General features: G+C 36.8%; 1 long non-coding RNA gene across 1 annotated transcript; it reads right to left on the minus strand.

Annotated features, from left to right (window-relative positions):
* Positions 1 to 1849: 1849 nt before the first annotated feature.
* On the minus strand, positions 1850 to 3549 carry LOC128529340 (uncharacterized). The gene is made up of 3 exons (XR_008361048.1): positions 3413 to 3549; positions 2614 to 2686; positions 1850 to 1946 (listed from the first exon to the last, which is right to left on the minus strand). It is a non-coding gene; the product is annotated as an uncharacterized LOC128529340 (long non-coding RNA).
* Positions 3550 to 17068: the final 13519 nt, after the last annotated feature.

Here is a 17068-nt window from a genome sequence, read left to right on the forward strand (position 1 = left end):
CTTATAGGTGAAAAATAATACATTTACAAGGGAAAAATTATATACCTACAAGGGAAAAATTCCCCCTTGATAATACATGCTGTTTCCCTTGTAAATGTGTTTTTTTCCCTTGTAAGTGTGTGCTTTTTCCCTTGAAAATGTATGCTTTTTCCATTATAAATGTCATTTTTCCCCTTGAAATGTATGCTTTTTCCCTTATAATTGTGCGTTTTTTCTCTTATAAATGTGTGCTTTTTCCCTTATAATTGTGCTTTTTTTCTCTTATAAATGTGTGCTTTTCCCCTTATAATTGTGCTTTTCTACCCTTGTAAATGTCCTTTTTTCCCTTAAAAATGTGTGCTTTGTTCCTTATAAATGTGCTTTTTTGCCCTTGTAAATGTCCTTTTTTTCCCCTTATAAATGTGTTTTTTTTACCCTTGTAAATGTGTTTTTTTACCCTTGTAAATGTCCTTTTTTCCGCTAAAAATGTATGCTTTTTTTTCTTATAAATGTGTTTTTTACCCTTGTAAATGTGTGCTTTTTCCCTTGTAAATGTTTACTTTTTCCCGTGTACGTATATTATTTTTTTCTTGTATATGTGTGCTTTTTCACGTGTACTTATATTACCTTTTCACCTTGAAAATGTGTACTTTTTCCCATGTAAGTATATTATTTTTCCCTTGTTAGTGCATAATTTAACCCTTGTTAGTGTATTATTTTTCCCCTCGTAAATGTATTATTTTTCACCTATAAGTATATAAATTTTCCCTTGTTAGTGTATTATTTTCCCTTGTAAATTTATAATTTTTTTCCTTGTGAATATATAATTTTTTTATTGTGCTCTATGATTTTTTTTTCTATGTGTATGACGTTTCCCTTGTGAATGTGTTTCCCCCCCAATAATTTTAAAACTTAAACACTTTTGCACAATATTCAAATTTTTTTAGATAAACGGCATTTCAAATGACAGACTCGTTGTTTACATGTGTATTTTAATTATTGGTCAATTTATGATACTCTTATTCTTGAACATACATTCACTGTACATACAGTAGATATACGTTGCCACTATTCATAAGCCTACATATTTTCAAATAGTTGGTGTTTTTATGTAACCCATTGCATTAAGCTGTTAAACATGACACCCTGGTTATGTTTGCAGATCACACTTGAAGCATTCAGCTTGAAATTTATCTCAGATTTCAGCTCATCTTTCCCATGAAACCTAAGGTCAGGTGAGATGGCTGGCAAATCAAGCAACAACATGGTCAGTGAAATAGTTGGTGGTAAAGTTTGACCTTGAGGGCCTACACTCCTTCTGGAAGGTGTAGATGATTATCTTCTGGACAACTTGTAAGGTCAGCAGTCTTCCCCATGATCGAAGTGAAATATTCTAATATTTTGACATAATAGATTTTTGATTTTCATGGATCATTTAATCATTAATCATTTAAATGAAAACAAAAGGTTTTACTTTTTGAATAACATAAAAATGTAATTTTGGAAATGCACTATAAGTAAATGTATGCAGAGGTGTTTGTTTTACAGTTGAAGGAGTCCTTCGCTGTAAAATGTTTAAGAACCTCTGTTTTAACTGCTGAACATATGGGATTAATGTATTCATAAATATTATGGAATATGTTGTTCGAACTGAAACAGAGATGTCACTAATATCTCCAAGGCAGCATGCTTTAGTTAGTAGAAAAACATTATTGATGCTAAAATCACATACTGTATATAAGCCTGTACCCTCACACAGAGTGGAGTAACATCTGATTCTATTCAGTGTCATTTGCAGCAATGCTTTACATGCACTTTAACTGTTTTGCTAAATAATAAGCAAACTAGAAATAAATACTCAACTATAAAATTATATTAAAGACTTTATTTACAAATTAATAAAATACATGTATGTATTGTTGGTGCAAAAAGGCAGAGCATCAAGGGTCCGTCCTCTCCACGACAATCTACAACAGGGGAGAAATAAAGACATGTTATTATAAGTGTCTAGTAAAAAGACTTCATGGTGTTACTATGCAGCTCCATGGCATCTCTGTAATATACATCCACATATGGGTTTATAAGCAAGCACAGAGTCACTTTTTCTATGCATACTTGCACAAAATTATAGTTCTATGCATACAATATATTTCTATTTTCATGTTCTATTTTTTTCTAGTTAAATTTTTATTTAAATTTAAATTTTTTATCATATTTCGTCTATTGATATTTATTACTTATAAGTTTTAATTCTCTTTTTAAGGTCACTGGCGGTCGTGTAAGCATTTCACTACATTTCGTACTGTGTATGACTGTGTATGTGACAAATAAAATTTGAATTTGATTTGAATTTGAAGTTAATATCACTTCATGATGTTTGACATCATATGACATCAGTTTGACACACGCAGGCAGGCACGCACACAAAATTTCATAGAATGCAAGCTTTTAGTAATGCTGTGTATTAAAACCAATTATTTGGTTTTGCTATTAAGGATTGCTGCAAAATTTGGCCCCATCTTCACCATTCATTAACACACACATGTTCATGAAGAGAAATGTGTCCCTGTCCCCTGATTAAGATGTGCTCAGTGGTGTTCTTGAAAAGAGAGGTAAATACTTCAGAGCACTCACCTTCTGCTCAGGATGTAAAGCTGGTGTAGAAATCAGCTGATACACAGGCAGTTGATGATTTACACACAGTTCACTGTAAGAAGAAAAACACACAATCATACATATTATAAGGAGTATAAACATATATTTAATGACTTTAATGACTAGAATAGATAGAACCTGAACAAAAGCCCCTTTTCTTGACTGTTACATACATTGTGTAAGCACATAACTAACTATTCAGAAGATCTCTAGCTATGATAAAACCACTACATTATACAGCAGTATACATTATATGGCACTCAGGAGCTCCAATAAACTACATACAACAATTCGTTAACCATCTGTAACATTTAGCACATAACAGGAGCAGCTCAGGGATAATTAGCAATAATTCCTGCTATCTTAGCTCTTTTAGTAAGCTAGCGCTTAGCATAATTATATTAGCTTGCTTATAGATTCATATTTGGACAGGCATTTTACAAAAACAATGGAGCTAACTGTTTACATCACGTATGTGTGTCCAAATACACTATTAAACTAATATATATTAATAAACAAGCTAGTTTCCCCATGCTAAGCGCTAGCGGTTAGCATAGTGATATTAGCTTGCTTATAAATCCATATGTGGATGTATATTACAGAGATGCCATGGAGCTGATGGTTTACATCAGTGTTTAATGGTCTAAATGAGATAATATTCCTTTTAATCACTGCCATTTACAATGGCAATTATTCCAATAGTATTAACACTGCTACAAAGTTATCATTAGTGCCTAAAACAGTAAAAATCTGATTAATTTTATATATTAAACATTACCTGGTAATTGTGTGCAGTTGAAAATTTAGTGAAAATTATAACTTTATCACGCTATAATTCACTGTATACTCCATGATGTTGAGTCCTGGAGCTGATATCCGGAAAGGTTCCGTGTTCAGTAGCGTTTTGACCCCACTCCCATAGTCCTTTGCGCATTAGCTTTTAGCTTGCAAAATACTGGAGAAAGAGTTCTCACACGGGAAAGAAGTAGTTGCGCACAAACGGAAAAGAGCAGACATTTACACGGGAAAAAGCGCACAGTTACACGGGAAAAAGCGCACATTTTCAATCGAAAAAAAAAACATTTATAAGGGAAAAAACGACATTTATAAGGGAAAAAGCGGACATTTTCAATGGAAAAAAAACATTTATAAGGGAAAAAAAATGACATTTATAAGGGAAAAAAATGACATTTATAAGGGAAAAAGCGGACATTTTCAAGAAAAAAAAACATTTATAAGGTAAAAAACGACATTTATAAGGGAAAAAGCGCACATTTTCAATGAAAAAAAAACACATTTATAAGGGAAAAAACGACATTTATAAGGGAAAAAGCGGACATTTTCAAGGGAAAGAAAACGACATTTATAAGGGAAAAAGCGGACATTTTCAAGGAAAAAAAAAAACACACTTACAAGGGAAAAAACACACACATATACGGGAAAGATGATTTGCCCTTCTGGGCCACCGTACGCGGCTCACACTTTCACTTAACAAAAGGCATCATTTTGATCAAAAGGATGATAAACACGTTCAATTTATTGATAAAAATGCCCCCATCCCCAGAAATACAACAAACACAAATATATAGGCTACTCGCTAGATAAACACTGGCTTTTCCAACACGCCAGCGCGCTCTGATGTAAGCCGATTTGTTCAAGTCATAATAAGAGAATATACACTCACCTAAAGGATTATAAGGAACACCTGTTCAATTTTTTATTAATGCAATATATATATATATATATATATATATATATATATATATATATATACTGAACAAAAATATAAATGCAACACTTTTGTTTTTGCTCCCATTTTTAATGAGATGAACTCAAAGATCTGAAACGTTTTCTACATAAACAAAATAACCATATCTCTCAAATATTGTTCACAAATCTGTCAAAATCCGTTACAATGAAGAACTGGAGTCAAGTCGAGACCCCAATGAGGACGACGAACATGCAGATGAGCTTCCCTGAGACTGTTTCTGACAGTTTGTGCAGAAATTCTTTGGTTATGCACTCCGATTGTTTCAGCAGCTGTCCGAGTGGCTGGTCTCAGACGATCTTGGAGGTGAACATGCTGAATGTGGAGGACCTGGACTGGTGTGGTTACACGTCGTTTGCGGTTGTGAGGCTGGTTGGATGTACTGCCAAATCCTTTGAAACACCTTTGGAGACGGCTTATGGTAGAGAAATGAACATTCAATTCACGAGCAACAGCTCTGGTGGACATTCCTGCTGTCAGCATGCCAATTGCACGCTCCCTCAAAACTTGCCACATCTGTGGCATTGTGCTGTGTGATTCAACTGAACCTTTCAAAGTGGCCTTTTACAGGTGGCCAGTATAAGGTACACCTGTGCAATAATCATGCTGTCTAATCAGCATCTTGATATGGCACACCTGTGAGGTGGGATGGATTATCTCGGCAAAGGAGAAGTGCTCACTATCACAGATTTTGACAGATTTGTGAACATTATTTGAAAGATATGGTTATTTTGTGTATGTAGAAAATGTTTCAGATCTTTGAGTTCATCTCATAAAAAATGGGAGCAAAAACAAAAGTGTTGCGTTTATATTTTTGTTCGGTATATATATATATATATATATATATATATATATAGAGAGAGAGAGAGATAATATAGAGAAAGCATAATACGACTGTCCGTACAGTAAATAAAAGTATCAATTAAGTATCAAGTCTGATGTAATTGCTATCATTAATAATTTTGATTTTTTTTAAACCTATTTTAGGCAGACACCCGCTCTATCTTCTTAATTCATATAAAACCCCCTACAGTATTCAGCCATCTAAGTTATATGAAAAATAACGTGCCTACCAGCCCACTATTATTTTCGTTTCAAATTTAAAGATGCCCGCGCGTGTGCAAAAAGATGAATTTTACAAAGAATACAAAAGTAAATAATCTTTAATAAAGTTAGCCTAATACAATATTGTTTCCAATGCTAAAGCAAACATGATTTTGTTTAAGTCTATTCGCTAAATACAACACGACAGCACGCTCCGATAGGAAGTGTACCCAGAGAACCCCCCAGTTACTGTAATCCCTCTTCTCACCTTTCATTCATGATAGGTGTGAAGTTATCAAGCCAGTCTCGCTGATGGGGGGATTCGCAGACTTGAGGGGTTTAAAAATAATTAATAAGTCCGAGCAGACCTACATGAAAGGTGAGAAGTGGGATTACAGTAAATGAGCGCGCTGTCGCGTTGTATATACTGTACAACACGCGTTTATCAACCTTTTGATAAAAACGTTGCCGTTTATAAAGTGAAAGTACTTTGCAAAAGACGAACAGCTTTATTTCAGTCATAAATTCACAATTTCATCACATTCCAGCTATTATTTCCAGCCGTGGTTAAATAATGGATGAAATAATTATTCAATGCTGGACACAAACAGCAAAAAACATGATGATTATTATAAAAAGAACTTTGTGTTTATAAAATAATATTTACTTAATATGATATATATATATAATTTGTTCATTCATGTCTTCTGATGATGGTGACACAAAATTTTACATTTTAAATAAGATATGTTGGTATATTCATGAATCAGGACATTCGCATAGTTAACACTATTAGATAGCCTACTATCAGGAAATTAAATTAATTTCAAGACCATTTAAACCGAGGCATTGCCATGTCTTTCACTGTGTTATCCCTGATAAGACATTACAAAAACTATATATGAAACTTATTAGGAATTTTTAAGCATGATTTTGGGCACGTCATTTCATCATTATGGAAATAATATGAAGCACATATACACACATTTATCATGAAAGATCTGTTGTAAAACAAAATAAAATTCATGTTTGCTTCAGCATTGGAAACAATATTGTTCTATGCTAACTGTTGTGTGTGTTGGTCTTTCGGCTGCTCCTGACAAGGGGACACCACAGCGGAATACCCAGTCCGCACTACAACTTTTACACCGGATGCCCTTCCTGACGCAACCCTCCCATTTTATCTGGGCTAGGGACCAGCACTGCATCCAGTGGCTGGTGTTTGAGTACTGGCTGGGAATCGAATACAGGCCTTCCGCATGGCAGGCGAAACACCCACCACTGAGCCACCAGTGCCTGTTCTAGGCTAACTAATTATACATAATTCTTCGTTGTACTTGGTCCGGCTTTAGATAAAGTCCTTCCATGCGCCATCTGGCGGATATTCAGTGAAGCACAAAACATTTATTTAAATTCTCGAATGTTGCTTACGGCAAGTCGCGGCATCTTGCGCGAAAACATCTGTACCTTTGAAACAGTTTTGAAACAGTGACAGAGCTGACAGTGTCATAAATAATAAATCAAACTTTGCTCTTATAGCACTGCAGATCATGCATTCATACATTTCCCCACCATGCAGCATGAAATCAACAAAAAACAAGCAACAGTTTTTTTTAGATTCTCTGTTATAAGGAGCACTTCATCACTTCACGCCGTAAGCCTGTGTTTTACACTACTCGGATCACATGCGGCAAACTGACATTTTGATGGTGGCATTGATGCATTCACGAATTGCCTCCACTCACTTATTAGCTTTAGAGGTAAGAGTAGAGCAGAATTTTGCTTTAATTATTTAATACAACTTTTACTACCTCCTCCGCAAGCAAAACAGTTTCCAGTTTCGCTTTTCTTTCGCAGTTTTAGGAGTGATTCTATTAAATTTAATTCAATTTTATTTGTATAGCGCTTTTAACAATTGTCATTGTTGCAAAGCAGCTTTACACAATCAAAATAATTATTTAAGTTTGTATGGAATGTGAGTGTGCATGAATCAAAAGGGTCAAATAGTCCCTGGTGAGCAAGTCGAGGGCGACAGTGGCAAGGAAAATCTCCCTGAGATAGTAATAGGAAGAAACCTTAAGAGGAACCAGACTCAACAGGGAACATTCCACACAATCAACACAATCCTCATTTGGGTGAAACAGAAAGCAGGAATTAATCTGCATTCATACTGTGTGTTAGGTGGAAGCCAGTTCAGCTATAACAGTTGATGTTAATTGATGTGATTATGAAGTCCAGGTAGTTATTGAAGACTCAGGTAGACTTGTAGGAAATTCCAGTCCTGAACTATCGAGCAACTGCAGCCAAGTCAAGTCCTCAGAGAAACAGCTGTCAAAACCAGTCGAGGTCAGAACTGTCTTCATGGTAGAGTGAAACTGTCCCCAGACACTGGACGCATCCGAAAGAGAGCACACGGGGCATGCATGTGACGAGATTTCCAACCAGAAGCGGGGCACCAGGAGGGGTCAGACAGGTCCGGAGGGCAGAGGGAGTCTGGATCACTGGCAGCTCTGGAACGACATGTGTAGCTCGACAGAGAGAGGAAAAGAGAGAGAGGGGGGGTGAGAACAGAAGAGGGGAGAGCAGATAAGGAGAGAGAACAGTTAGGTATGGTCGCAGTCACATAATGTATAAGGTGAATGTATATTCAGTGTAGAGTGCAAGCAGAGACTCCGGCAGGACTAACTATAACAGCATAACTTAAAGGGAGAGCCAGAAGAAAACACAGACATGAGGGCTCCCTGAGATGTAAAGCAAACAATCACCTCACCGTCAACAAACCTGAGTGATCAATGAGAGTGAGGAAGACAGCATCCAAACATACCAGTTCACCCAATACTCTATGTCCATAAGTTCCCCAGATCTGCTCCTTCACCCAAGACAAATCCATTTATAAAAATGCTTGATTAAATTAATAGGTTTTTAGCCTAGACTTAAACACTGAGACTGTGTCTGTGTCCCGAACACTATTTGGAAGGCTATTCCATAACTTTGGGGCTTTGTAAGAAAAAGCTGTGCCCCCAGCTGTAGTTTTTATAATACACGGTACTGACAAGCAGCCTGCATCCTTTGATCAAAGTAGGCGTGGCGGATCGTAAGACACTAGCAGTTCACTCAGATACTGCGGCACGAGACCATTTAATGCTTTATATGTCAAAAGTAGTATTTTTAAATCAAGCCGAAATTTCACAGGGAGCCAATGAAGTGAAGATAAGATAGATGTGATGTGCTCATATCTTCTGGTTTTAGTGAGGACTCGCTGCTGCATTCTGGACTAGCTGAAGCTTGTTTATGCACCTAGTTAAAGGGGTCATACAGGCCTACATGCACTTTTTTAAGCTGTTTGGACTGAACTGTGTGTTAGGAGAGTGCGTACACAACCACTCTACGATGATAAAGAGCCGCCCAGTGGTTTTCTTTTCATTTATTACAATAACATGCCCCTTCTGAAATCAGGCCAATCGCAAATGCCTGTCGATGTGACGCCACACCACAAGAGGCCGCTCCTACACTAGTTAATTGACACTGGTGTTTTAGCAAAGACCCGCCCCGAGTGAGAAGAAGCTGTCGGCCATTGTTTTTCGCCGCTGGAGCAAAATGGCGCCTAAGCGAGTGTTGTGTACAGTTGTTGGGTGTAATAGCGAACACAGCGGTCATCATTCACTACCGACATCTGAGCCGCTGAGGACGCAGTGGCTGAATTTTGTTTTTAAAGCTAACGTCCCCGCCGATTTACCTAAATGCGTTCATGTTTGCGCTAATCATTTTTCACCAGACTGCTTTATAAACGCGGGTCAATATAAAGCAGGTTTTACTAGGAAGCTGCTCCTAAAAAATGGATCTGTACTAACGCTTCGTGTTCCTGCTTCATCTTCACCAGGCTCAGTGTGTAATTTCTTTTTCTATGACTCTTTGCAAATCGCCTTTTCTAATAATCACGATGAATGCGGAGTGTAAGTTACCTTACACTCTCATAGAACATGGTTATGGCTTCTTCTCTATGTACATCCGTCTCTATATAATCCCTAATCGCCCGTTTACAATAAACAATGCATTAAGGTGATTGTCTAGTTGCAAACTTGTACGTAGTCGGAAAACTATATTATGCTTACCTTTGTAACGCTAGATGGTTTATAACGATGTCTGTCGAAAATTTAAGAAGTCATGTAAACACATCAGTAAACACATCGCGTCCGTATCTCTCTCAGTAAGTTTCTCCGCTTTATGTTGTTGTTGCTCGCGGCAGCGTAACAGCCCGTTAATTCATGCCCATGCAGTGATGAGAAAGACAAATCGAGTCGATGCATGTCCATTCTTTTAATTTCGGCGTTGTCAGGCGATATTACAAACTTCCGCGTAGGTTCCGTACTCAAATCAAACCAAAAGCGACTGAAGAAAACAGGCTCAGGCTCTATATTCCAGCGTTTTCCAGTTTGGACTGCATTACCCACAAAGCACTGCGTTGTGGGCAATGCTTTGTGACCTGCACTTGCCAGGCCAATGCTTCGTACTTACGCTCTACGTCCTGATGGCCAGCTGATTGCTGATTTTTGTTTAAAATATGATTCATTGATCATTAACCATCATTCATAACTGGATGGGCTTTCCTTTTGACACGTTTTATTTTATGAAATTTGATTTGGTTAAATGAGAAAATAAACTTGGGAGTTTCAAACCCCGCATCCATTCATTTTTCTGAGTGATTGTAATGTGTAATACACCCATCTCACCTATGAGGTTTGACTCGCTGTGAGATGCAGTGTTATATCCCTATATCACCTACGCGGTTTCACGCAGTGGCCATAAGTAGGGTTCATTATGATTCACTGCAAGTTTTTGCGCTGTGATTATGTTTCCATCTTTTCACGTGAAAAATTAAACGTTTAATTTTTTGGCGATCCTCGCGGAAGCTTGTGGACCATGCAGAACTTCGCAGAACATTAGCGAAACGTCGGCGGGCAATCGCAGCAGCTCAAGGTGCCTAACATCGCATCTCCCTGTGAGTTAAAGTGCATAGGTTAGATAGGGGTATTAGGCACCGTGAGCTGCCTCAAGTGCCTGCCCGACGTTTCGCGAAGATCAGCAAGGTCCGCGAGCTTCCGCATGTTAAACATGTTTAATTTTTTTTTGCCTGGTAAAATTAAAATCACTTTTACCACGCACTTTTTTGCGTGGTAAAATTGAAAATCACGGCACCAAAACTCGCACTGAATCATGATGAACCGTACTTACGGCCACCGCGCGAAACCGCGTAGGTGAGATAGGGGTATTAAACCTCTACTCTGGCATCTCATTGTATTCATTTCATAAGTGCGCTATACAACCCCAACCGCTGGCATGCTTCACATTGTTTCTGAAGCTGGTGAAGAGTGTTGTCAGCTGTTTGTCAATCAACTATAAAAGTTTTTCTAAAGTTACGTAGTAGGAGAGGCGAGTTGCTCGGTCTGTCCGCTGTGCTTCGGTAAGCTTTTCTGGCACCAGGAGAGACAGTCAAACACACACACACGTTGTCTGTCAGAAAGGTCTCTGTTTATTAACAGCAAAAGATGGGGTTTATATATGTTTGACCAAACGCCTGTGCCATAGACATAAGTTACTACAAAGAACATGAACCATTGTAAATGTCCTGGTAAGATCCTGAAGAATCAAAGGAGAGGAAGATAGAGAGGTGTCCGTCCAGAGACAGATCACAAGATATTGGCTCGAGTTAGGGGGAGAGGGGGAAGGAGACAGAGGGGGAGAGAGAGAGGGGGAGAGAGACATGAAGAGAGAATGGGAAGGTGAGCGTGGGAGCGTTCACACCTTAAAGAGCAGATGCAAGAGGAGACAGGAAGATAGCAGCAGTAAAGATTTACCATGTTAATATCAGATCTATGAGGAAGAGAGCAAGAGAGTAGAAATACCTCCTTTAGATATAAAATAATTCTAACAATTGTATACCCGGTTCGTTTCCCTGTCACTACAGGTTACATGAAAATACAGTATTAGCCACAGTTTGGTAATTTAATTTATATATTTGTCTATTATGGCATGCTATTAATAAGGTAACTCATGTCGAAATAAACATTATTAAAAGAATTTAGTGCAATGTTTAATTTGCATAGAAAGTGCCGTCTTTCTCAACGCTGTCATGCAAAAGGAGTAAAAAATCGATTCCTGAGCAACCGATGTCGGCTAATTCAGGACCTTCACTGTAGACAGCGCCTTATAACGTCAGACGTAAGAGGCAGCAACTTAGGAAAAGACTCCTAAGGGACAGTTCGAGAAATACACTTAGAAAAGTTATCACTTTACGTAAGATATATCTTAAGAGTCTTCTTAGCGCGCGAAGAGTGTGCGTTATTGAGAAACCGGGCCCAGGGTGGTTTACATTTTGTTTTTAAACACCTCAGTTCCTGACATATTTTCTTCCCTAACTTGCTATTCACCTGTCACTTTGGTATCTGTGCGGTCTGACAAGTGCCTGAGGCTCCTGTGCATGCGCTCACATGATGTAGGTGTACAGTATTTAGCCATTCAGCATGTATGACAAACCAGTGCAATAGAAAAACAAACAAACAAACCGTGTGACAGGAAAATGTGTGATGGAAGAAGTAAGTTACCATTTATTTTAACACTCACTGTTAATTTACCAACAATAATTTAACACACATAAATAACAAACCACAGGTAGAAAACATAAGGTACAACTACAGGTGATGCTAAACCATGCCCCTGCTGCCACAATTAGATTAAAAAAATATTTGTTTTCATGTTCGGTTTTATAATGTTAAAGCTTCACTAAGCAACACACATAAGATAAAATGAGCTTATATAGAAGCCTTGCCAGTGTTTTAACGGTGAGGGTTTACTTTTCAAACAGTGTATATGTTTTTTTGTATATATCAGATAAAACAAAAGTTATCATTAATTTTATAAAGGGTAAATTTTACCACTAGCAAAATATGGGAATGAGGTCGCAAAAACATAGAACTTTTAAAATTTAAATATGATTAATATTATTATTATTTTGTCATAAAAACAACTGGAAACAACCATAAAACACGTGATCATGGGTCTATGTGCTATTTCTTTGCCTACGTGACTCATTTTCTAATTTTTGCTCAGTTATGTTTGGGTAGTTGGCTAAAATGAACTAAAATTGAGTTCATCATTTGGCATATTTTGTAATGAAATAAAAGGATATACTGCACAATATACTGTCACTCTATACTGCACAATCCTGGGCCCTATATATGTTTATTAAAAAGAAAAACAGCAAAACAAACAATGGCAAAAATGCTCTGAGCTTTAAGGGCTACAAGAAAGTTTGCTCTTCCATCTTGTGCCTCTTTATTGCACACTATAAATATAACAGCCTAGGGTTCTACAGCCTGGCAATGCAGTAATTTATCTACTATATTTAACTACCTATCCACAGATTGGTGGTTGCCTAATAAATAAATAAGCTGCAAACAAATAAATACTTATAGAATGTTATCATAACCAGGGCCCGGTTTCTCGAAAGCTTCTTATCGCAAAGTAGTTCTTAAGTTGTACCTTAACGTCTCTCTTAATGTTATGGCGCATTTCCCGAAACATTTGTACTCTAAGTATCTCTTAGGTAAGTCACACATTCGTAAGGTTGGTCTGGACCAGTGGTTCTCAAACATTTTCTGTCATTCCCCACTTAAGGGGGTGGGCGAATTTTCAAGCCCCACTTGTCAACAAAATGATAATGAAATCGGCCAAGTTTACTCTTTATTGAAATATTAATTTCTAAACCAATAAAATCAAATAACACCAAGTTCAAAACAGATAAAATACACGTGCAATTGTTATAACAGGCTTACTTCGTCACTTATCTAGAGCTTTCTTTTAAAGAAGTCGAGTAGCTTATTAACGTGACTGGGGTGTCTCTTAGTGTCTTCATACTTTGTTGGGTCTCGTGCTGTCTGCTCTGCCCCCACTATTCCCACCATGAATCCAAGCGCAACATAGGTTTCATCATGTTTTTCTCTCGCCTGGCTTTTTGGTTGATTAGGCTGACAGTGCTGAATTACCTGCTTTTTTGTGGTCCACGTAACAAATTTATCCATTGACGGTATTATGGCCACTACATACAGTACGCTACTGACCCGGTTTGTAACGGTGGAAAAGGTAGTTTTATATCGCATATTCGCAAAAAGCGTAGAACGATATTGATTTTCCCTTTTGTTCAGCGCCTGAAGGATCAAAAAGCAACTTTGTTGCCACACTGGAAACTAGAAATGCCAGAATTGTACTGCCTGATAAAATATAATTTTTTAACAAAAAAACAAAAACAATAGTATAGAATAGTTTCAGCCCAAGACGGTAGTCGCCGCCACTGAGCAGCAGTCTTTATAAATCAGCGGTGTATGGAAGCACATTATGGCACGTTATCAAACTCCTATTAATGATTTAATATACTGTAAGCCTGTTTAAAAATTTTATTTTATTTGATATCAGAACTAATAGAGTGACTTTTAATTAGCCTATTTCATAATGTGACTAATGCATTAAAATTGGCAATCGCTTTTAATATTAAACAGGTGGCAAACTATTTGGGAGGGATACAGCGTGTTGTTGTGCTAAACTGAAGATGGCACCATCGGCGGAGCCGTCTGGTTCATGTCAATTTTTCCTTTAAGCAAAACTTCAGCCCTTTTCATATTTTGCCTAAGGTGGCTATTAAAAAAAAGTTTTGCCATTCAAAGCAACAGATTATGGAGCTTCCTCACCTGCTCAGACCTGCGCTTGCCAGGCCAACGCGTCGTACTTACGCTTTAGGTCCCGATGTCCAGCTGCTTCTTGCTTTTTGTTTAAAATGTGCGAGTGACAGTTTGGTGATTTAATTTACATTTGCATTTAGGCATTTAGCAGACGCTCTTATCCAGAGCGACTTACATTTTATCTCATTACACATCTTGGTGGTTGTGGGGTTTGAACCTGGGATCTTCCGAACCGTAGTCCAATGCCTTCACCACTGAGCTACCTCTGTCCCCACACATATATATTTGTCAATTATGGCATGCTTTTGATAAGTTAACTCATGTCGAAATAAACGTTATTAAAAGAATTTAGTGCAATGTTTAATTTGCATAGAAAGTGCCATCTTTCTTAACACTGTCATGCAAAAGGAGTCAAAAATCGATTCCTGAGCAACCGATGTCAGCTAATTCAGGACCTTCACTGTAGACAGCGCCTTGTAACGTCGGACGTAAGAGGCAGCGAGTTAAGAAGACTCCTAAGGGACAGTTCGAGAAATACACTTAGAAAGGTTATCACGTAAGATATATCTTGGGAGTCTTCTAAGCGCGCAAACAGTGTGCGTTATCGAGAAACCAGCCCCAGGTCATTGCTGGGTTAGAACAATTCATGCTGTATTACTATTTAAAAATTATTAATTAAATTAGTTTTAAGTCAGCAAAATTAAACAAGTATTCAAATAACTGGGTTTGAGTTTAATTTTATTGTATTTAGCAATAATATTGTATTATGCATGGTATTTTATACATTTTAGCTATAGCTGATGAAGTGCATTCTGCTTATCTTAAAGAAAACTGGAATATTTAGGATCTGTCAAGATATTCAAATGTGGTGCACATTCATTCATTTTTACTGTAATGCATACTGTATAGTGGCAGTGACATTTGTTGGTGCAAAAACAATTATAAAATCATTGTGTTCTTTTTTTATATCTTTCAAAACATTTCTGTTTCCATGGTATAAAACCTTAGGTAACAGATTTACCTTTGATTGTTAAAAATGTAATATAAACCTCCATACAGAGAACTTCCATATCACTAACCAGAGATTATAGGATTTCTAGTTATTCCTTTGTTCAGAAACAGCATGTTTTTACTCTGTGTAATATTAGTCCTGCAGATGCAGTGTTGTTACTAGAAACACAATAAGATTAAGTGCATCAGAATATGTTAGTACATCTTAAAATATTAAAATATCATGGAAAAATTATTTTTTTTTTGTAATTTAATTTAAAAAGTGAAACTTAAATATATTCTAGATTCATCACACATCATATGGACTATTTCAACCCTCAAAATTACAGGTTACTGCTCATGAAAACACAAAAATTCAGTGTCTCAAAATAACAGTATTTTCTAACATCGATTAAAAAAGGTTACACAGTAATATCCAACAGCGCTTCTTGAGAATGATTCACTGCATAAATGTAGCATGACATAGAGGTGCCTATTTTTGTCTAACGCCAGCCTCATTCTATTTCTGTGAAGCTCTCCCAAGGTCTTGAATTGGCTTTAGTTGACAATCTATTAAAGGCTTTGCACTTTTTCCTATCACACTTTTGCCTTGCAGACTTTGCAGTAATGACCTTCTGAGGCTTACAGGAGGGTGTTGTTGATTTCCTTTTAGACTATCAAGCCAACAGCCTTTCTCATGTGAGTACCAAACCACACCAAGAGATACATCGTATATATACTGTATGAATAGTAATTTACTTAAACTTGCAAATTAGATATTTTGAGATAACAGACCTCAAAATACTTTGAGATCCCAGATTTTTTATTTTTATGATCTGTAAGCAATAATCATCTAAATAAAAAAAAAAAGGCTTGAAACATTTCAATTTATGGGTAATTCATCTAGAATATATGAAGGTCTCACTTATTTAATTAAATTACAAAAAATAAAAATTATATTCTAATTTATTAATGAACTAATACATTACCTGAGCTTTGCCTACTGTCATAGAAACTTAATTTCTTCTAACTAGTCTGATTTGAGAGTTCATCAGTGCTATGGCATAACGAAAGTTAATTTAGAAGGAAAAAAAAATCTGTGGTGACAATCATTTAAATTTGTCACATCAAATTAAAACAAGAAAAATGCAAAAGAAAGAGAGAACAGTCATTGGCATAAAATAGGAAACAAAAGACAAAATTATTAATACAGTATATGGTTCAAATCACCTGGCCCTTTGTGATATTTGTGTATATTTATGTTTATATTAAAGTGTTTCATTCAGATTGAAAACTGAATTAAGAGTAAAAACAAATTTACAACAAAATACTGGTTTTCTAATAGTACATATGAATGTGAAACTATTATTTTTGCAAGTAAAACATAGTTCTCTAACAAATGTAGGCTATATTTATTTTTTTAATTGCCATTTAATTATTATCATATAATGAGAGCCTTAAGTTAAATAATAATTTAATCAGAACTTGCTGACAGTGTTTAATTAGCTAAATTCACTCTCACTTACTCACTCATCGTCTATACCTCTTTGTTCCATATTCAGTGTAGCAGGAGGCTTGGAGCCTATCCCAGGAGACTGAGGGCATGAGGTGGGGTACACCCTGGATAGGTTGCCAGTCCATCACAGGGCACACAGACAAATACACACACAGACACAATACAGGCAATTGGGAATGCTAATAAGCCTAATCTGCAGGTCTTAAATTATTATATCTCTGTGACATGGTTTGTACAGGTGGACAATTTAACCCTTAGGGGTCTGAGAGCTTTCTGAAGACCTGCAGTGATTCAGTGCTCTTCTTAAATCTGTGTTTATTTTCTTTACCAATATAGTAGCTAATACATTTCCCCTTATTTACTGTATGTAGAGCACAAACTGGG

The sequence above is a fragment of the Clarias gariepinus genome, chromosome 8 (assembly GCF_024256425.1).
Source record: "Clarias gariepinus isolate MV-2021 ecotype Netherlands chromosome 8, CGAR_prim_01v2, whole genome shotgun sequence".
Taxonomy (NCBI): Eukaryota; Metazoa; Chordata; class Actinopteri; order Siluriformes; family Clariidae; genus Clarias; species Clarias gariepinus.